Source organism: Bufo gargarizans, chromosome 6, assembly GCF_014858855.1.
Source record: "Bufo gargarizans isolate SCDJY-AF-19 chromosome 6, ASM1485885v1, whole genome shotgun sequence".
NCBI classification, from domain to species: Eukaryota; Metazoa; Chordata; class Amphibia; order Anura; family Bufonidae; genus Bufo; species Bufo gargarizans.
In genome coordinates this window covers 20,038,294-20,060,692 of record NC_058085.1, presented here as the reverse complement: position 1 = coordinate 20,060,692, position 22,399 = coordinate 20,038,294, and the positions used below count along the sequence as shown (strand labels likewise).

General features: G+C 48.0%; 1 long non-coding RNA gene and 1 pseudogene across 1 annotated transcript; both read right to left on the bottom strand.

Annotated features, from left to right (window-relative positions):
* LOC122940390 overlaps positions 1 to 22,399 on the bottom strand; it is a 1,294,760-nt pseudogene that overhangs the window by 550,202 nt on the left and 722,159 nt on the right.
* Positions 20,400 to 22,156, bottom strand: LOC122940536. The gene is made up of 3 exons (XR_006390361.1): positions 22,096 to 22,156; positions 20,544 to 20,693; positions 20,400 to 20,460 (listed from the first exon to the last, which is right to left on the bottom strand). It is a non-coding gene; the product is annotated as an uncharacterized LOC122940536 (long non-coding RNA).

Below are 22,399 nucleotides of genomic sequence, written 5' to 3'. Positions count from 1 at the left end.
CAGCAGACAGAGCAGTGGTCGACAATCCGAATCATACACTTGAGAGCAGCGAGGTACAGGAGGATCAGGCAGAGACGTGGTCAGGATACAGGCTAAGGTCGGAAGCAGGAGATCAACACAGGAACAACAAGCTGGAACCTTCGTTGTAGAAAACTACAATATTACTCAGGCATCACAGGAAGGGGGAAGCACCCTTATAAAGGTGGTGCCTGGCCTGGATTGGAGAGAAGGCAGAATCAGGGGCGTGCACAAACCCTTAAAGAAACAGGACGCGTGCAGCTCCTACAAGGTGCAACTGAAGCTGGTGCCGCCCGCGACAGTGCAGGAAAGCGGGTCCGGGGCCTGCAGCAGAGAAGAGGAGCCTTGTGTGTAGTTCGACTGAGGTACATAGCAGGATGCGCTGCACGCTGGCGGCTCCCAACTGCCATTGTTACAGCCAGTAAGGCGCTATTAGGATTAACCTGGGTTTTTTATGTAACACCTTTTGCAGGATCTTCGGAATTAATGCAAATGGAGGAAACGCATACAGGGTCTCGTTTGGCCAAGACTGGGAGAGTGCATCGACGAAGAATAGGCGATCTCTGTAGGATAGGGAGCAAAATTTTTCTGTTTGTCTTTTTTGTCATGTTGCAAAAAGGTCCAGGTCTGGAAAAGCCCATTTTTGTGTTATTTGAATAAAAACCTTTCGATTCAGACTCCACTCTCCTTCTTTCAGGACATCTCTGCTTAGAAAGTCTGCGACTCTGTTGTCCTTTCCTTTTATATGGACTGCTATATATGAAAGTATATTTTTTTCTGCCCATCAGAAGATCTTTTCTGATACTTTTGCCAAGGACAGCCTTTTTGTACCTCCCTGTTTGTTCAGATAAGTGACCGCCGTGATGTTTTCTGATAAAATTTTTATCTCTCATCCTTTTATTTCTGATTGAAGTGTTTTTAAGGCCTCCCAAACCGCAGATAATTCTCTTAGATTGTAGGAAGACAGACTTAGATTTATCTCCCATGTTCTCTGTACAATGGACAGGTCTGAATGAGCCCCCCAGACGATTCTGCTGGCGTCTGTTGTAATTGTTATGGTGTTTGTTTGTCGACAAGGTACTCCCCTGCAGATTCCTTCTGTTTTGCCACAAATTTAGGGAGTCTTACTTTCTGGGGAACTCTTACCTTCTTCTATAATGAGGGTATACTTTTGTCCCAATTCTTTAACATGAACACTTGAAGAGACCGAGAATGCGCTTGTGCCCTTTTTACAGCTGGAATTGAAGAAGACATTAAACCCAATACCTTCATTACCATTCGAATAGTCACTTTCTCCTGCTGCGGAATAGAGAAATTTCCTGGTTGATTTTTGATAGTTTTTCTGTTGGAAGAAAAGTTTTCATAAAATTGGAGTCCAATAACATGTTTAAAAATATCTTCCTTCTTTCGGGACGAAGATTAGATTTTTCTAGATTTATCATCCATCCTAGTCCTTCTAGATCCTGCTGTACAATACTTAAATTGTTCTTCTAGTGTCTCTTTCGACTCTGCAGCAATAAGAAAATAGTCTAAATAGGGGATGACCAGTATCCATTTTTTATGTAACTCTGCTACGGCCCCCGCCATTATTTTTTTAAAAGACCCTCGGAGCTGATGTGAAGCCAAAAAGAAGGACCTGGAATTGGAAATGGAACACTTCTTTTCTCTTTTGAATTGCGAACCTTAAATACTTTTGGTGACCGCTGCATATTGGAATGTGATAATAGGCATTGGTCAGATCCAGAGTCGCCGTGAAAGCATCCTTCCTTAGCAAGTTTATCGTAGATTTTATCATCTCCATTTTTAAACATTTGTACTGGAAATTAAGATTTAGGCCTTCTAGATTTCTAATTTACGAGCATTTTATTTTTATTTTTTTTACTAGAAACACTGGAGAATAAAAACCTGTTCTCTCTTCTCCTGGAGGGACTGGAACAATGGCCTCTTTCTGAAGCAGTATCATCACCTGGTCTAGGAGCAAAGACTGAACTGTTTTCGACTCTCTGGTGATCTGGAAAATCACAGGTGCCCACGTTTTCCCCAGCCCATGCCAATTCACAGGTGCCCCCATTTCCCCATGCCAAATCACAGGTGCCCCCATTTCCCCATGCCAAATCACAGGTGCCCCCATTTACCGACCCGCCGCCTCTGCTAACTTTATACTTACCTTTCAGTGCAGAGTGCGCCGACAAACGGAGTCGGCAGGAGACGCGTCTTCATCCCAGCATGCACTGGGGACTTGACGTCACACACAGCGGTAGCCAGCGTGCTGACGATGTGTGAACGCAAGGTCCTGCAGCGCGGTGCCGACGGGAGGCCATGGGGCGGTGAGTGAGAAGCTTAATTTCACTCACGCTCCGTGGTCATGTGATTTAAATGAATCCTCGATGCAGAAAAACTGCATCGAGGATTTTCTTTGCCTCAATTACATCGATTAGATCGTTTCAGCCCTACACAGCGCTGCTCACTTCTAATATTATCCAGAAGAGAAGGAGATTCTTCAGACACAATCTCTTCCAGACATTTCATACAAAGGGGTTTCTTATGACCGGAAGGCAGTCCTTTTTTACAAATGGAGCACTTTTTGACACGCTGAGAAGATTCAGCAGATTTTTTGTGTCTCCCTGACCTAGGGAATATATTAAAAAAGTGCATTCAGAAGGGAGCAGCCTTATTCATAAAAGATTGAGATGGATAGCCCCTCACCCCTGATGAAAAAGATTGTATTCTGCTCAAAAACGTGAGAAACCAGTGAACACACATCATTAAGCCTCTCAAAAGGAGGAGAGCTTACCGAGCTGTTGGCTTTTGACGGGTCTGCATATTTCCGGCCGCTGTCCGATTCCCCTGGTGCCGACATGTTACCAGAGCAGCTATTCAGCAGGACGCTGGAACCACTTCCCTCCTTTCTTTTTAAACTGCTCGTTTGGTCTGCCGCAAGATATCGCCTGCCATGTGACTCGCCCGTCCACACTCTCCTTACGGATCTTAAGCCTGGGCATTTCAAAAGAAATAAAAAATCCTGCCAGAGCTTTTTTTCCCATGCCTGGGGGAGGCAGGGTAATCATCCTCTCAATCGTGCCGCTGTGGAGGAGTTTGGAAAAAATACCTTTTCCTGCTGATGCTGCCACCCTGTCTGTTTTTTTTCAAATATTGCTCGCCCCGCTGTGCCCCCCTGCAGTTTTTCTGCTCTGTATTTTAATACTCAGCATCGGTACATGGAGGAGGAGACGCCAGGGTTTTTCAATGGGCATCTCTTTCTCCCTGGCTGTGACGCTCTCCGCTGTGAATGGATCGTGGCACAGCCAGGGAGAAGAAGACACCCATTGGGAAACCCTGGCGTCTCCTCCTCCCTGTACCGATGCTGAGTATTAACATACTGAGCAGAAAAACTGCAGGGGGGGGGGGGGGCACAGCGGGGCATAGGAGCAATATTTGAAAAAAAAAAAACAGGCAGGGCGGCAGCATCAGTGGGGGGTGCCCCGCAAGGAAAGGTATTTATCTAAACTTAAAAAAATAAATAAAAAAACACGAAAGGTCCTCTTTAAGACAACATGGCAATGCTTCAATTTGCACATATAAAAAGGAGGGAGTAGAAGTGGAAGCAACAATCTGCTCTGTTTTTGTTGGGGATAGGAGGATGTCCATTCAGGAGGACTTGGATAAATACCTGGTGTAGGGTCCCAGATAATCAGCAATTGCAAGCTGCAGCATGGTGGCCAAGACCATACACTGGTTTAAGACGACCGGTTCCACTCAGAACAGGCCTTGTCATGGTCGACCAAAGAAGTTGAGTGCACGTGCTCAGCTCCATATCCAGAGGTTGTCTTTTCAAAAAAGACGTATGTCGTCGTGGAGAAGTGGAAGAGAATTCAAGTGGCAACCTGTGAAGCTCTAGTGAACTCCATGCCCAAGAGAGTTAAGGCAGTGCAGGAAAATAATGGTGGCCAAACAAAATATTGACACTTTGGGCAAAATTTGGCCATTCTCACTTAGGTTTGTAATCACGTTTGTTGCCAGCGGTTTAGACATTAGTGGCTGTGTGTTGAGTTATTTTGAGGGCACACCAAATTTACACTGTTATACAAGCTGTACACCGACTACTTTACATTGTATCAAAGTGTCAGATCTTCAGTGTTGTCCCATGAAAAGATAGAATAAAATATTTACAAAAATGTGAGGGGTGGACTGACTTTTGTGAGATACTGTACCAGCAACCGATCTTGATGATTTGCTTGCCCAAATGCATTCATGGCAGAACATTCCTCAGACAATCATTAGTAACCTCATTGGTAGGATGCCAAGGCGTGTAAGTAAATGTATTTATGGACGTGGCTCTCATAATCAATACTGAATAAACCAAGAAGTTTTGCATATTTTATTTTCGTTTCTTATCTATTGCAAATCATTAAAGTGGTTCTACAAATTTTTTGTCAGCACAGGTCACCAATATCAGCGGGGGTCCGACACCCTGCACCCCCACCTGTTGAATAGTAGCTGTGCTTGGCATTGCAGCTCAGACCCATTCACTGGAATGGGACTAATCTGTGCCTAGGCCATATGGCCAATGAACGTCACATTGCATGGCCAGGAAGAGGCCTAAGAGCGTGCAGAGCACTGTGTCCTCTCCATACATCTGACCAACAAGGCTGCCAGGAGTTGAATTCACCGCCGATCTGATATTAATGACCTCTCCTGAGGATGGACTATATCTATCATTATATATATATATATATATATATATATATATATATATATATATACACACACACACACACTGTATATCACGCTGTCACATTTCCATCCATATTTAATTAGAATTTTAGCTGAATCATTGAATATAACGCTGAAAAAACTGACAGAAGACAGAAACTAAAAATGCAACATAAAATTATATCATCCAGTGAAGGAGTAGAATCTTAGAGACCTCTCGGCTTTACTTAGTGGTCACTACTCACCTGGGCGGTTATCTGTAGGAATGTCCTCTGTACTCTGCTCATCACCCCTCACATATGTCTCTGTAACATATATAATGTTCAGATCTTCACCCGGATTCACAAACTGTGAAACAAATATTGTAAAGGTCATCAGATAGTTGGAAAAGTCGTGTAGAAGGTTTTATATGACCTGAAAAGACGACCAAAAATTACCGGACAGCAGGAGTTATCTGACCCAAATATATGCAGGTCTCCAGTATACAGTCAGGAACAGAAGTATTTGAAAACCCTGCGATTTTGCAAGTTCTTCCACATTGTTTTTGCACCTGTTACCCTTGCTGGCCGTCCCAGGGCTGTGAAGCCGGTAAGAGAAAGTTGTTTAGGTCCGTGGCAGAATTGGCAGAATCTGCTCTGCTGCAGCCAATGACTGGATTCAGGGGTAACATGTCCACAAGAAACACATCACCACTAAAGCCAGTCATTGGCTGCAGTGAAGCAGGTGACCATGCCTCTGCTGGCGAGGGAGCAAACAACATTTACTGGAAGATGGACACACAGGAGCTGGCACACATAACCGGAGCTGAGGGTAGACTAGACTTATCACATGCATCATTCAGAGAGCATGTCTTATTTCTCCCAAATACAAAGCAGCCACAATGTTCCTGCAATTGTCTCTGACCACCTTGCCCAGTTGGAGTTAGGTGAGGAGACAGCCAGCGCGGTTGTTTGCCGCTTGATGCACTTTAGAAAGTATTTGGCTATGTGGCTACTATCACCCAGGGAGATCAGCTCTAAAACAGCATCGCAATGCTTCACATGATAAGAAAAAGGAATGGGAGTGATGTTCTGCCCTGCTTCTGTTTGGGACAGGAGGATATCCATGGAGGAGGCCTATAAGTGCCTGGTGTTGGAACAAACGTGGTGGTGTCAATAGGACCTGGCCTTCTTGCTACAGTGCTGCCTCGATGCAAAAAACATTGATCTAATGGGCTGTGAAAGGCATGAACTGTTCCAGTCCGTAACCGTTGCTCCAGGTGTTCATTGTGTGCACTTTGCTGCACAGCTAGGATTGCAAGGAGTGGCCTACATTCACCGTCACTTGAGTACAAAGCAGGGATGGCTTTTTAAATAATGCCAGCTGGATAACTTCTAGTGAGGCTGAGCACATGCCATTAGCCAGGTATCTCCACGGAGACTGCACCACCAGCAACTTGTGCAAGCAGAGTTGTTTCTTGGCCACACATTCCATTATCGATTCCATTTTGTTTTCCAGCACCGTGGAGAAAATCTGACAGACAAGAGATACTTGCACACTCCACACAGAGCTAGCTGCAGGCGAGCTTGTTTTAGGTCTGGCATGTTTTCAGTATCATCAGCATCACCAGTTCCCAAGCTGACAATACTAGAAGCTGATCTGGCCCTGGCAGGTTTTGGGAGGTTCTAACTGTATGTTGCTGTGACAAATACCACCCCTCGTGCCCACTTGACGTCAACTACGTCGAGCTCACGAGATACGGTATGGTCACTGGTTACCAAGGCGTGACGTTACGCCCTTCCGGAGGAGCGGGTAAGGTCAGCTTGGTACAGTTTACACCAATTCCTTCTGTCCACACGGGCACAGAGAGCCAACAAGCTGAGGGAGCCTGGTCACTGCCCCAGTGAAACAGGGCTTCCTCAGCCCGGGAAATCTGCCACCAGCTTCTCGTTTGATATCAGCCCAGTCCGGATTATATAGGGTGAGAAACCACCCCGCGGTAGCTTATAACTAGGCCGAAACACGGATGTGGGGATTCGTGATTGAGATACAAGACAGCACAAGATTAAATTATATATTTAATCACCTTAAGGGCGCACTAGATAATACACTATACACAAAAATGATATACAGTGGTCTGAGGTTATGAATACAGCTAGTATGGTACAAACAGGATTACACAGAGTACAAGCCAGTTACCGGGTAGATGAATGTTCCTTTGGGTTATGATGGTGGAATATCCAGCGCCCCACAAGCCTCCATACCAGTCAGTACAGATAAAAATGTGACCGCATCACCGATCCTCTGGCATCATGGTTAAGAGCTTTATATGAGTCTCCCTCGGCGTCCGCAAAGGTGAATGGTGTTTTTTCCCCGTCCTTTGCGATACGGAATGGGACCCGCCAGGGTTGTCCCCGCTGATTTTTGTTCTTACCCTTGAGCCGCTCCTAAGGACAATCCGACAGAACCCGAATATATCGGGACTCTCGGTGGAGGGTAAAGAATTTAAGATAGCGGCATATGCGGACGACCTGTTGTTTACTTTAACTAATCCCAAGACTTCCTTCCCGAATTTGATGGCGGAATTCCATACGTTTCATGGTCTCTCGAATCTGAAGATTAACTTTCTGAAATCAGAGGCCTTGAATGTCTCCCTTCCTGCTATGCTCGTGGCTGACCTAGTGGCCTCATTCCCTTTCAAGTTGGCTTCTGGGGCAGTGAAATACTTAGGTACATATATCCCCACAGATCTGAAAGAGGTATATCACAGAAACTTTATCCCTCTCCGGGAACGGATTAGGGAAGATCTTAAGAAGTGGTCGAAAGGACTGCACACATGGTTTGGAAGATGCGCCATTTTCAAAATGAATATTCTCCCACGAGTGTTGTACCTCTTTCAGACCCTTCCCATCAAACTACCCGCTAGCTTCTTTAACAAGATGCATGGAGACATATTTAGGTTTATTTGGGCAAAGGGTAGCCCGAGACTTGCCAGATCTCTCTTACACATACCGAGGGACAAAGGAGGGCTAGGAGTACCTGACTTACGTAAATACCACTCAGCTTCCCTGCTCCAGAGGATAGTGGATTGGTGTAGGCATTCACAGCTCAAGCAGTGGGTATCAATTGAACAACTATGCTCGAACTACCCATTAGAGTCTCTACCCTGGGTGACTTTTAAACTACCTTCAGCCCTAGCTAACCATCACACAATTGGACCCACTATCTCACAGTTCCACCTCCCCCTCACCTTTATTTCCCATCTTGGGGAATCCCACTTTCCCAGCGGGATGCAAGGGCGGTCCGTTCCTGCAGTGGAGAACTAATGGTAGGTCCCGAGCTCCCTTCTTCCGAACCTCAGGCAGATGGCGCACTTATGACGAGTTCCTAAGTATAACAGATCCCTGCTCTTTGGGCTTCTGAAAAGCTAGGCAATTGACGCACTCTCTTTCTTCTATTCCGACCTCCACGGGATATGACAGGGCTCTCACATCGTTTGAAAAAATTTGTGTTGGGGTAGGCGCCTATAGACATTCCCTTTCTGAATGTTATCAGTCTTTGATAGCCCCTCGTCAGGACTACCTTCCACCGTTTGTGGCTAAACGGTCACAAGACCTAGGAGTCAACATCCCCCCCGACCACTGGTTAAAACTCTTCGTTCTGCTGTACAGGTCATCCATAGCGAGTAGGTTCCAAGAGGCGGGCTACAAGATAATGTCCAGGTGGTACTATGTTCCAACCAGATTGCAGAAAATGTTCCCATCTGCGTCTCCTAATTGCTGGCGCTGTGACTCCGGTATGGGCTCCATGTTACACATTTTCTGGGAGTGCCCAAAAATTTGTCCTTTTTGGCAGTTGGTCCATAAGACCTTGTCTTCAATTTTCCGATTTACGATCCCATATACCCCTGGTTTCTTTTTATTATTTCTCTCGGATCTGCCAATGAGTGTGCTCCGGAAGTCCTGTCTGTGCTCCCTGGTAATAGCGGCTAGGTCTTGTATCCCCGCGAGATGGAAGCTCTCGGTGCCTCCAACTATCAGTTTTTGGATCCAAAAGGTGGAGGAGATCCGGAGAATGGAGGAACTTGCCTCACAGCTGAGAGCCAAACATAAAGCCTTTCTTGATTTATGGGCCCCCTGGTTTTCTTTTCAGGAGTCTCAGGACCTTCTGGTCTAAGCGGTGGATTCCACTTGATACTTTTTATTTACCCCATATGTAGTACCCCCCCCTTAATGTCTATTGTTTGTGTGTATTGTCATCCTCCTCCTGTTGTTATTGTCTAAGGTGGCTCTTCCTAGTCTGTGTCCATTTATGCACTTTACTCATACTGGTAATTTTGTTTTAAGGCTAGGATTATGTCCTTACCTGGTTTTTCTTTTCTTAGCCTGAGTTGGTTATGGGCCAGTTAAAAAGGGTCCTTGCTCGGGCGAGGTTCCTTCCATTATACCATAAGTGCCATAAGATGTTATTATGGGAATTGATGTATGATGTAATAACATTGTTGTGATATATTTCTGATACAAGGATTGTATTGTATGACTTTACTAATGCATATTTGGACTTTTGTATTTACTTAAATAAAGAATTTATTAAAAAAAATAAAAAATGTGACCGCAGATAAAGGTCCTATGTGACCGAAACATCCGGTCTAAGAATACTGTTCACACTCACTAATACAAATATTGGGCAAATGGATGAAACTACTATATAATTTGAATGAATAAATCCTTTTGAGATTACAACACTGAAAACGGTGTGCCTTAACTTTACTACATGATGGTGGAATAGTCCTTGCTTGTGGTCACGTGGGGGCAGTTTCCAGGTCCCTCCAAATACATGGCACGATGTGGCCCCCTTTCAGAAAAAGACACGCCGGCTTACTGGCACAAGCCTTTTAAACTATAGCCCCAGGATCACATAAATATATTAGTGATGTCCCAAACTATTCGCCGGCGAATAGTTCCCGGCGAACATAGCTTGTTCGCGTTCGCCACTGTGGGCGAACATATGCGATGTTCAGTCCGCCCCCTATACATCATCATTGAGTAAACTTTGACCCTGTACCTCACAGTCAGCAGACACATTCCAGCCAATCAGCAGCAGACCCTCCCTCCAGGACAGCATCCATTTTAGATTCATTCGGAAGCTGCATTCTCAGTGAGAGGAGGGACAGTGCTGCTGCTGATTCAATAGGGAAAGCGTTAGCTAGGGCAGTGTTCTGTGTCCACAGACTCATCTGCTGTAAGGACAGCGTCCTGACAGCACCCCAAAAAGCCCTTTTCAGGGCTGGTACATCAGTGTGCTTATATATATATATATTGCAGTTGCCTGGCTGCCCGTGTGTGAGAGGTTGCAGGCTCAGTCACAGACAGCACGTGCACACCATTCATACAGGGTATGACAAAAAATACCTCGCAGATAAAAAAAAAATATGATATTTAATATTTTTCTGTGACAATCACATTTGCAAGCCCGTGTGTGTCAGGCCCACACAGACTGTATACTGGCTAGTGGCTAGGCCTCCACTCATACCGTTACAGGGTGTCATTCACTCAAATACCTTGCAGATTAAAAAAAAATCTATTTAAAAATTTTCTGTGATATAATCACATTTGCAAGTCTGTGTGTGTCAGGCCCACACATACTGTACTATGCCCACCGCCCACCACTTATATAGGTTGGCACAGTACCTTGCACGCATAGTACCACTTCACATAAAAAAATAAAATTACAGGCAGAGGCTGGCCACCCTGCAGGGGCCGTCGTGGTCGTGGTGCTGTGATTTGCACTGGCCCTGGTATAATGCCCAGTGTTCAGAGGCCACGTACCCTGAACCCAAAAAATTCGGAGAAAATAGTTGACTGGATTACACAGGACACCCAATCTTCAACAGCTTCCACTAAGAACCTTGACGCACCATCCTCCTCCAGCTCAGCTTTGGTCACCTGCTCTCAAGTTACCACTCTCCCGCCCGCCGCAACCACCACCACCACTACCACCACCACCGCCGCTTCACTTGATCCCTCAGAGTTATTTACACATCAGTTGTATGAAATTAGTGATGCGCAACCATTATTGCCAGGGGATTTAGATAACAGGGACATGTCTCAGTCAGGCAGCATTACACACATGGACGTACAGTGTGATGATGATGATGATGTTGTACCCGCTGCTGCTTCCTTTGCTGAGGTGTCAGATACAAGTGAAGTGGTTGATGATGACGATGTGTCCGTGGATGCCACGTGGGTGCCTGCTCGAAGAGAAGAAGAGGGGGAAAAAGTTCAGAAGGGGAGACCGAGAGAAGGAGGAGGCGAGTTGGAAGCAGGGGGAGGCAATGGCAATGGTGGCACACCCCAGATGATAAGGTTGTTGCTTTATTGTGAACAGACCAAAAGCGATCGGCTGGATAATTTTGCATAGAAAAAAACATTAATTTTCTTTCTGATCATCTAAGGTGATCATTAAAGCCTACTAGGCCAACAATGGGCCCACACTGCAGAATCATTGTTTTCTGGTTCACTTAACTGTCACTGAAATACCTCAGCACGACCATAGGCTTTGAAAAAACCCCATCGCCTGCAATCTCCCAAACCTGCGCACGAGCACAGTCATCACTACACCAAGATTGACGCATAGAGGAATACAATTTATGTCATGAGTGTGTCAACTATTGACAACTCTTTGCGGTTGTCAAAAATCTATTCCATACACGTCCCCCGATAGGAATAGTACTACTTAAACACACCACTCATATCTGGTGGCACAGTAAATTGCAAGGCGTACGCGCTGTGTACCAAATTGGAAGTAAGAGGACCGACCATGCATCTTTTTCCATCTCCCGGTTCCTAAAATCAATTCCATACACCGGCCCCTGATAAAAAAATAAATAAGAGGACAGCCTCTGCGGAGCTGGGTATTTTTTGGCCGCGCAACTGAACGCCCATGCACAATGGCTGTAGGCTCATGCGCCCTTTTGCGGAGGTGACAAACTTGGTCAGTCAAACCCAAAGGCAACATCATCGACCTCATCCCATATGCGTTTTTTCTGGGGCGTGCCCTGCGAAGAGTGCTGGATCAGGCCATAGATGAGCATGAAGAGGAAGAGTTGTGGTGACCATCACCACCAGAAGCAGCCTAGTCGTCGTCGATTGCTGGAACTGCGGCAACGCAGAGAGAGGAGTCTGAAGAAGAGGAGTCAGAGGAGGAAGGTGGCTTTGAGGAGGTGGAAGACCAACCACAGCAGGCATCCCAGGGGGCTTGTTGTCACCTTTCGGGGACCCTTGGTGTTGTACGTGGCTGGGTGGAGGAAGAGACCTTCAATGACGTCAGTGAGGACAAGGAACGGGACATGGCTAGCTTGGTATCCAACCTTGTGCAAATGGACTGTTTGCGGTGCGTTAAACAGGGAGTTTGGTCTGTGACTGTAAAGCGGGCGTAACCCTTACACTACCTGATCGATACAACATCATACCTGATGTTTGAAAGCACGTTTTCCAAACAATTTAGGAATGTTGGGTTTTAATCCATAAAGGGCATAAATCACCTGACTCTGCGTCAACTACGTAATTTTCCATGGGAGTTTTGCCATGGATCCCCCTCCGGCATGCCACAGTCCAGGTGTTAGTCCCCTTGAAACAACTTTTCCATCACGATTGTGGCCAGAAAGAGTCCTTGTGGGTTTTAAAATTCGCCTGCCTATTAAAATCTATGGCGGTTCGCCCATTCGCGAACATTAGTGAAAATTTGCGTCCGCCATTCGCGAACGGAAAATTTTATGTTCGCGACATCTCTAGCAGTGAATCGTTGACTGTTGACACGGTCCCGGCTCGCTGTTAGTCGTTGTGATCCTTAATGCATTATTGTTCATGTTTACATTTTGCAATCGGGATCATGCGACTGTGATCACAGGACCCTGGTTTGGATGGTAACTAATGCTCAGACATGCGCACATGTATTTACTTCCAGAATCAGCCATCTTTGATAAGGTTCCTATAGAGTCCATTTGCGCTTGAGATATCGCAAGATCAATTGGATCTCGCGCATGCGCATTAGCTGAGTGTGGACGCTCCCGGGACAGTGGTGCTCCATCGAGACTGATCGTTAATGTAACACTGGTTTTGTAAGTTTTAATTAACACATCACACATTGGTAACATGTGAATTCTTAATTATCAATCATATCTGATTATGCACTTTTATTTTTTATGTAAAAACGAGATTTTGTGAAACTTGTAACCTGTAAAATCTGTTTCTCGCTTGATTCATTGGGGGGACACAGACCATAGTTATAGCTGCTTGCTGCCACTAGGAGGCGACACTAGGCTAAAAAATGTTAGCTCCTCCCCCGCCAGCTATACCCCCTCCGGCCAGGCGAGAGCCTTCAGTTTGTGCAAAATCAGTAGGAGAAGCTGAAAGATATAACCACATCAACTAACTCCACAGTCAACTGACCCAAACGGGTGTGGGTGCTGTGTCCCCCAATGAATCAAGCGAGAAACAGGATTTTACAGGTGAGTTTCACAAAATCTCGTTTTCTCGCTTATATCATTGGGGACACAGACCATGGGACATCCTAAAGCAGTCCTTGGGGAGGGAACACAAAACAGAGTGAAAAAGGTAGAGACCCTCATAACAGTCATCACACCACGGCCTGCAAAACCAGGCGGCCCAGAGCGCTGCCTGCAGAAGCGAGAGTGTGAACCCGGTAAAACTTTGCAAAAGTGTGGAGGGAAGACCAGGTCGCGGCTTTACACAACTGAGCCGCCGACGCCTGGTGGAAGTGAGCCCAGGAGGACCCAAGTGATCTGGTAGAATGGGCCGTGATTCCCGGAGGGGGTGTCTTGTCCCGAACGCGGTAACATTCCAAAATAGTGGAGCAAATCCACCGGGAGATCGTCACCTTGGAAGCTGCCAACCCCTTCCTAGAACTCTCCAGAAGGACGAACAAGGCGTCTGTGCGCAAAAAGGTAAATCCGCAGAGCCCGCACCACATCCAAGCGGAGCAACAACACCTCCCGCGGATGGGAGAGCCCAGGAAAAAGGGACGGAAGTACAATGTCCTCATTGAGGTGAAAAGCCGACACTACCTTAGGTAAAAAGGAAGAGACCGGACGGAGGACCACCTTGTCCTGATGAAAGATCAGGAATGGTTCACGGGAGGACAGAGCTGCCAATTCTGAAACCCTCCAAATGGATGTGATGGCCACCAGTAAGGCCACTTTCCAGGACAGCAGGCGGAGGGAAGCCTCCCGCAAGGGTTCGAAAGGGGAAGCCTGCAGAACTCCCAATACCAAGTTGAGATCCCACGGATGAAGCGGAGGAAGGTACGGCGGAACAGAGTTGCGCAACGCCCTGAAGGTCGGTCCTAACAGGACCCAGTCCCGCCAAGGATCGCCGAAAGAAAATGGAAAGGGCCAACACCTGGCCCTTCAAGGAGCTTAGCGCCATGCCCAATTCCAGTCCGGACTGAAGGAAGGCCAAAACGACCGTCAGGGAGAAGGATCTGGGAAATAGGTCCCGCTCCTCACAGAAACGAAGGAAGGACTTCCAGGTCCTATAATATATCCTGCAAGAAGTAGGTTTCCTAGGCCCGAATGAGCGTCCGAACCACTGCATTGGAAAAACTCCGCTGTTTCAAAAGGAAGGTTTCAAGAGCCATGCCGTCAAACGAAGAGTATCTAAACTCGGGTGGAAGACGGGCCCTTGCGACAGAAGATCGGGTCTGAGAGGGAGCGGGTACGGAACGTCCCCTAACAGGAGGACAAGATCCATGTACCATGCCCGGCGCGGCCAGTCTGAAGCGATCAGCAGGGTCCGAACGCCCTCCCACTTGATCCTGCGGAGAATCCGAGGCAGGAGGGACAGCGGCGGAAAGACATAGAGGAATGTGAACACATCCCACAGCTCCATGAGCGCGTCCACTCCGCAAGCAGCGGGATCCCTTGCGTGGGTGAAGTAGCATGGAAGCTTGTGATTGAGGCCGGAGGCCATCAGATCCATGTCCGGCCACCCCAAGCGATGACAGAGTGTCGAAAACTTCCGGATGGAGAGACCATTCCCCGGGGTCTATCGTCAACCGGCTCAGGAAATCTGCCGTCCTATTGACAACGCCGGGGATGTGGACCACCGACAGGGCCGGAACATGGGCCTCCGCCCACCTGAGAATCCTCGCCGCCTCCGACATGACGGTCGAGCTGCGAGTCCCCCCCGATGGTTGACATACGCCACCGCCGTGGCATTGTCCGACTGGACTCGGACATGAAGGTCCCGCAGAAGGGGAGACCAATGGCGCAGTGAGAAGACAATTGCGCGAAGCTCCAAGACATTGATGGACAGTCTGGACTCCGACGGAGACCATACGCCCTGAGCAGTCCGAGTGCCGAAGACTCAGTCGTAACGACCATCCATCTGATCGGAAGGAAATACTCCCCCCATCTCCAGGTGAGTTGGGGAGAGCCACCAATGGAGGTCCGACCAAACCTGTTGAGGAAGGGAAAACCAACGATTCAAGGACACCTGGGACTTGTCCCAGGTCGAGAGGATCGCCCGCTGAAGGGACCGGGTGTGAAATTGAGCGAATGGTACCGCCTCAAAACGAGGCCACCATAAGTCCCAACACCCGCATACAAGTCCGGATGGAGACTGTGCACTGCCGAAGCAAACGGAGCACCGCGCTGCGAAGGTCCTTCACCTTGTTCGCTGGAAGACGCACCCAAGCTGTTACAGAGTCCAGCAGCATACCGAGGAACCGAATCTGAGTGGACGGGACCAGGGAGTATTTTCGAAGGTTCACTAGCCATCCAAAGCGGGAAAGGATGTCCAAGATGATCTGCAGACTCTCTTCGCACTGCCAGAACGACGACGCTTTGATGAGAATGTCGTCCAGGAACGGAATCAAGGTGATGCCCCTGGGGCAAAGAAGACCCATAAGCGGAGCAAGCACCTTGGTGAACACCCTCGGCGCAGTCGCCAGACCGAATGGCAGGGCGACAAACTGGTAGTGGTCCGAGTGGATCGCGAAGCACAAAAAACGCTGGTGGGCGATCGCGATGGGGATGTGCAGGTAAGCATCCTGGATATCCACGGAAGTTAACCATTCCCCTTGCGCCAAGGAAGCTCTCAGAGCAACTAGAATCCATGCAAAATCACTCCCCTGACCAGCAGATCTTGAACCGCTTGGAAGAAGGCCCCCGCACGAGACGGGTCCCTGGGGGGACAGGACAGAAAAAAACGGTTTGGAGGCATGGATTTGAGCTCCAACTTGCCCGAAGTGACCACCTCGACGCCCAGGCATCTGAGATGTGGGCCTGCCAAACCTCCTGAAAATAAAGGAGCCGACCCCCCACCCAGGAAGGTTGGGGCGCACCCTTATGCAGGGGATTGCTTGTCAGAGGAAGAGCGCTGAGGCTGTGCTCCGGAACGCCAGGCGGGCTGGGGCTGCCCCACGGTCGAGGGAGCCGCCGGGCGGGTTCCAGTCATGCGGCAAAGGGACTGTCGAGGTGCGAAAGGATGTGGTCGGAAAGAACGCTTGGGTTTAGGCTGCGGAAGATGGGTGCTTTTGCCACCCATGGCCTCAGAAATGATCTCGTCAAGTTTGGGCCCAAAAAGACGAGACCCGGCGAAAGGAAGGGAGAGAAGGGAATGCTTGGAGGAAGAATCGGTCTGCCAGGCCTTCAACCAGAGTTCCCGCCGAATGGAGAGTGCAAAGGCGGAGGACTGCGCGACCATGGAGCCCGCGTCCAGAGCCGCCTCGCCTGGGATATCTGGGCCGCCACAGAGCCTGGAGTTCTGTGCGGGAAAGGTCAGAGTCCGAATCTTGATGCAAGCGCAGGGCCCATTCAGAAACCGCCTTAGCCACCGACGCAGAAGTAAAAATGGGACGGAGTGCCGAACCGGTGGCAGAAAAAAAAACTACTTTGCCAGCTATTCGACCCCACGGTCCACCGGGTCCTGCAGAGAGGAGCCGTCCACGACCGGAATAGCGGTATTTTTAGCCAGGCGAGCCACCGGCGGGTCCACCTTTGGAGGAGAAGACCACTTACTCACCCAATCCGGGGGGAACGGATAAAGAAGATCCAGCCGCTTGGGGATCAGGAAACGTGAACCTGGCTGTTCCCATGCTTTAGCGGTGAGAACGGAAAAGTCGTCATGTACCGGGACTGACTTGGGAGTCTGCTTGTTACGCAGGAAAGTAACTCTCTGGTAACTGGAAGAGGGGCCCTCCTCTTGAAGTTGAAAAGTGTCCAGAATTGCCAAGACTAGACTGTCCACTAAGGCGGCCATCTAGGACGAGTGGTCCGGATCCAGAACCGTGTCCGACTCGGCGAGTTCTCCTCCGGACGAAGGGTCCCAAACCAACGAGGAAGCCCTGGACAGCGAACCGGGGGGAGGAGCAGAAGGCGATGCATCCGAGGAAAAGAGGCGTTCCTGCCTTGGACGCTTGCTGGGATGTCTGCTCCTGGATGAAACGCCCTGGGAGATAGCAGGTTGCGCAGGTGACGAGGTCTCCACCAAGCGACCCATTAAGGAAAGGGTGGATTGGGAGATCTTAGATTGGTCAGTCACTGCCCGGGACAGAGATTTGGCCCATTCCGGTTCCATACTTGAAGCAGAAGGGTGCAACTCAGTGGACTGCGACTGAGGTGGCACGCTCTGGGTGGTCTGGCATGAAGCACAGAGGGGGTTCGTCTGGCCCCTAGGAAACTTCACGTTGGATGAGGTGCAGGCATAATGGGTAGCCCTGCCAAGGACTTGGAGCGTGGGATCCGCTGGGTCCGACATGACCTGTGCCAGGGGCCAGAGAGGGTACAGAGGAGGGTAGCAGCGCTTGTCCTACCAGAGTGGAGCAATACCTTGCTGAATGTGTCCCCAGGAGCACAGGGCAGCAGTCTGCGGTGAGCGACGTTCCTCTCAGGAGCGATTACATCCGGCTGGAGCAGGCAGGAGGGAAAGCATGGCGGAAAATTTGGCTCCACCCCTCGAGCCGCCCGGCGGAATAATAAAGAAGACGCGCGAAGCTCCCTTCCCCCTGCTGCCGTGCTACTGCGCTGGCGGGATCCGGAAGTGAAGGGGTGCCGGCCGGCATGTTCAAGCGCCGGGCCCGCGTTCCTGTGAACGGGAGATGTCTCTCGGCCAGAACAAGAGAAGGGGGGGAAAGACGACGGCGGTGGCGGCAGTGTATCGCCGCTGCCGACAAGACGCTGGGTGGAGAGAGGAAGCCGCCGCAGAGTAGTTAACCCCCCCGTGCCGGCGTGCCCTGCAGAGGATCCTCAGGTACCCAAGCTGTCCCAGATCGCAAATAGAGCGTCCAGCCCAGATACACAGACAGGCATACTTACCTGCCTTCATCTGTTTTCTTCGCCGATCTACTATGTACCAGCAGTGCCACCTCTTCAGTCCCTGGCACAAGTGACAGGGACTGGGTTGGAGGGCGGAAATAGGTGGTCCCATGGCTGGGGGCAGCAGGAGGGTCAAGCCCTCCTGGTCCGCTTTGTCTTCTTGTGGGGGTAGCCCTGGACCCCCAACCTAAAAGAGAAGAAAAATAAATAAAATGAAAATTAAAAGATAAAAACTACGACACCAAGCTAAAAACTAAAGGTTCTCGCCTGGCCGGAGGGGGTATAGCTGGCGGGGGAGGAGCTAACAGTTTTTAGCCTAGTGTCGCCTCATAGTGTCACGACTGTGACTGATCCAGACAGGTCTGGGAGGAGAAGGTCGCAGCGACTTGCTACTCGCGATAGCTTGTGAGTTTGCTCCGTGGTTCAGGGTATGTCATCTGGGTTTTGCCTTGTGAACCTTTTTGTCCTGACTGGGAGTTTGTAGGCATCCTTCTCAGGTGAGTCCTGTCTGCCACTCCCAGCTACTATATTAGTTTCAGTTTCACTTGCAGTCATTGCCAGATATAGTCCTTACTTCCAGTGCTATTCTGACCTTTGGAGGAGATCGTTTGACGGTATTGCTGTGGAGCTCTGGTCTGGCGTGGACTGTCGTTGTTGGGATCACCTTCTCTGCTCGTGACTGGATAAGTCTATGTTATAGATTGTTTGTTTGTTTGTTGCTGTCTTCCCCTGTTGTTCTCCTAGACGTGAGTGATGGTGACTAGTGTTCCCATCTGCCTTTCCCCAGTCTAGTCTTGTTAGGGTGACTGAGGGTTTAGGCATCCTGCTCGCCGCACGGGTTCACACCCCGTCTAGGGTATCAGGGCAGACAGGTGCCAGCTTAGGGTTAGTCAGGGGTGACCATTCTATTTCCCATCCGTAGATAAGGGTCCCCCTTCCCCTCTGTCTGGTGCGACACGACTGCTACTGGGATAGCGGTCGTGACACCTAGTGGCAGAAAACAGCTAAACCCGTGGTCTGTGTCCCCTAATAATATAAGCGAAAAATTTATTTTTGCACTAGGCACTGTCACTTTATTTGTACTAGACATAATTGCACATTGTTGCTGGTTGATATGAACTCATTTAATTGATGGATTTTTTATGAATTGTGATTATTTTTATCTTAATTGGATGATTTAATGTAATGAATTGCCACACCTTTATATATCACTGTTGTAACACATGTCTGTATAGCTTGAGAAAGACCTCAACAAGCTATTTGACACTGGGTGAATAAACCACGTTTATTTTTTGATCGTACTGGAGTGCTGCTGGCTTTTTGTATTTTTCTCCATTGAATTGGACCCTGGTGACGGTTCGCATCGGCCTGATTTTGCACCCTAACGCTAGTGTGCTGCGCTTTCATTTTCCATACTCCTTTGACCAAATATAGCCGTCAAATTTTTTAAGTTGAGAATTTTGTATGGCCCCCCAAACTATGTTACAAATATCCAAATGGCCCTCGGCAGCAAAAAGGTTCCCCACCCCTGCTGTAAGGGGTGCAGTCGCTACTGGGCCTAGGAGCCTGAGGGGGCCCAAAGACCCTTGTGCCACATAAGAAGACACCGATACTATAGAAAGTTCATACAGGTCAAGTTACATGGCTGGAGGGAAGGTGTAAGGTCAAGAATTTGGCAAGGGGCAGGGGATGCAGTTTAAATGTTCACCTCAGGCAGCACAAAGGCTATGTGCTTCCCTGCCCCTGGCCACAAAGCACTGAGGGAAGGGAGGTCCAAGCTGAACTCTTGCACCAGGGCACATGAGCCTTTAGCTACACCCCTGAATATTATATCATACTCTATGCAAGTAAGAAGGAGGACTTGCATCTACATGTGTTAGAATAGAATCCGTGGTATCATCTCGCTACTGCCATTCTGACAGTAAGGAGACACCAGGAGACTGCAGCCTAGACTACAAAACCTTTGAAGATAATGATGCATCTCCCGATGTTCATGTTCAAGCTAACAATCCAAGCACAACTTTGGTTGACCATTTGTAGTATTGCATGGTCCCGGCATAAGACTTCTCAGAAAACTGTTGTGCCACTCTTGTGCAACCACAAAAGATCTGCAGCAGTTGACAGAGGAGGCCATTTTAAAAGTCTATACAGGCAGAAAATAGTGAGAAGATCCAGACAACATGTCATGTCTAGGGTCAGCTGTAATCCTGCCATCTCCATCTTTCTCATTATACAAGGATAAAACAAGACTGAAGACAAGATCTTCACAGCCTTCTACAGATCATAAGGAATATTTAATGAGACCTTATCTCCATCTACCTGATCATCCTGTGGGACATTGTGAAATTCTTCTGAACCATCCTGTGGAAGAAGAGGACTAGGACATCTCTCCGGTGTTCTTATCTCTTCCTTTACTGTAGGAAACACATCCAGTGACTGAATTCATTCCTTACATACAGATAATGAGAGTACGTGTGTATTTAGTCATGTCTATTACCTTGGGATGTACAAGGCCAGTGATCCTCCATCTTGATGACCTTATCTCCAACTACCTGACCATACTGTAGGACATAGTAATGTTCTTCTGAATTATCCTGTGGAAGAAGAGGACTGGGACATCTCTCGGGTGTTGTTCTCTCTTCCTTAACTGTAGGTGTTGCAGAATCAGGATTAGAACGGATGGTCAACCATATTGTCTTAGGTATACATCTTCGGGCACATTTATTAAGACCTGTGTTTTAGGCGCAGGTCTTAACAAAGCCCTAAACTGGCAGTGGTTCCGCCGAAGTTTTATGAAGAGGCGCAGGCCTCTCCATAACTTCAGGGCTTCCAGCACCAGTTCTAAATGTAAGACGGCTTTCCAAGTTATCTTACATTTAGACCTTTTTCTAGACCTGAAACATTTGTAGAAAATGGTAAATGAGACAGGCTTGCCGGCCCGTTCCCTTCCCCGCCCACTCCACGTCGACAATTGTAGACCTGCCGACCCCCCCCCATTGCACCGACATCTGCGCCTGAAATATGTCTAATTTAGGCTTATTTCAGAATAGTAGAGGACCCCTTGTGTTTACACCTCAAAAAGGAGCTTAGCTAAAGAGTTAATCACCATTTTGAAGTGAATACCGAGTACTTTTAGCACTAACTACTTTTGCTGAGAAAATAGAGGCCTTTAAGTAATCGATTAAAGATGTTATGATGGAATGGTGACCTTCAGAAAGTAGATAATATTTGCACTAGAAGTGGAAGCCTTGGCCAAGATCAATGTATTTGTCTATTAAAACTAAACATTTGCAGGTTTATGATCAGGATCGATCCTTGGTGTTGGACCGGTGATAAATGAAAGAGCCAATCTTGGCTTTATGGACCATGGGGCTCTTTGGAGAGAAAAATAGAGATTGGTACTTGAATTGGAGAGGATTAATGGAAGGTCCCAAGAACTAATTATTTATGCAACAAGAGATTGTGATAAGGAACTATTATCCAATTAGCAGTTGTTGTTGGTGTAACTTGTATAGATCTATGGTTACGTATGAGAATGATGGAATCTATCTACGTACAGCGACACACTGCGGAAAACTGGAATAAAATATTAATTATTCCTTTGCTCTCTGAGGTATAAAGGACGGTGTCCAGGACTTATAACAGGGCGCTGCCTTTTACCACGGCTGTAATTCACTTCCATTTACCTCTTATGCCATAATCTGCCTACATTTTACATGGATTTCAATGATGTCTTGCTGCTCTTCAGATTTCCATCAGAGATTTTAAGACAGAACCAGGTGAGACTCTAAACACAGAACAGGTACAGAGTTTCACCTATACCTTATGTCTGTGGAGGCTCAAATCCTGGTTCTGGCTCACAATCACTGATGGAAATCACTGACGTGTGAATGAGGCTTAAACAAAAGAATCTTCTGAAGAAGAAGTTGCTTCAAGAAGTTTTATGTTGTTGTGGCCAATTTCCAACAGTAGGAAACACATCCAGGGACTGAATTCATCCCTTACATACAGATAATGAGAGGACGTGTGTATTTAGTCATTTCTATTACCTGGTGATACGAGAGGCCGGTGATCCTCCATCATGACGTCCTTGTACAGATCTTTGTGTCCTTCTAAATACTCCCACTCCTCCATGGAGAAATAGACGGTGACATCCTGACACCTTATAGGAACCTGACAACACAATGATACAGTCATCACCCAGATCCCTTCATAGCGTTCCTGTATAATGTCCCAGCAGTGTCACCTCTCCAGTCAGCAGCTCAATCATCTTGTTTGTGAGTTCTAGGATCTTCTCTCTATTGATTTCGTCATGTATCAGGGGGTGAGGTGGAGGCTCCATGATTGGGCTAA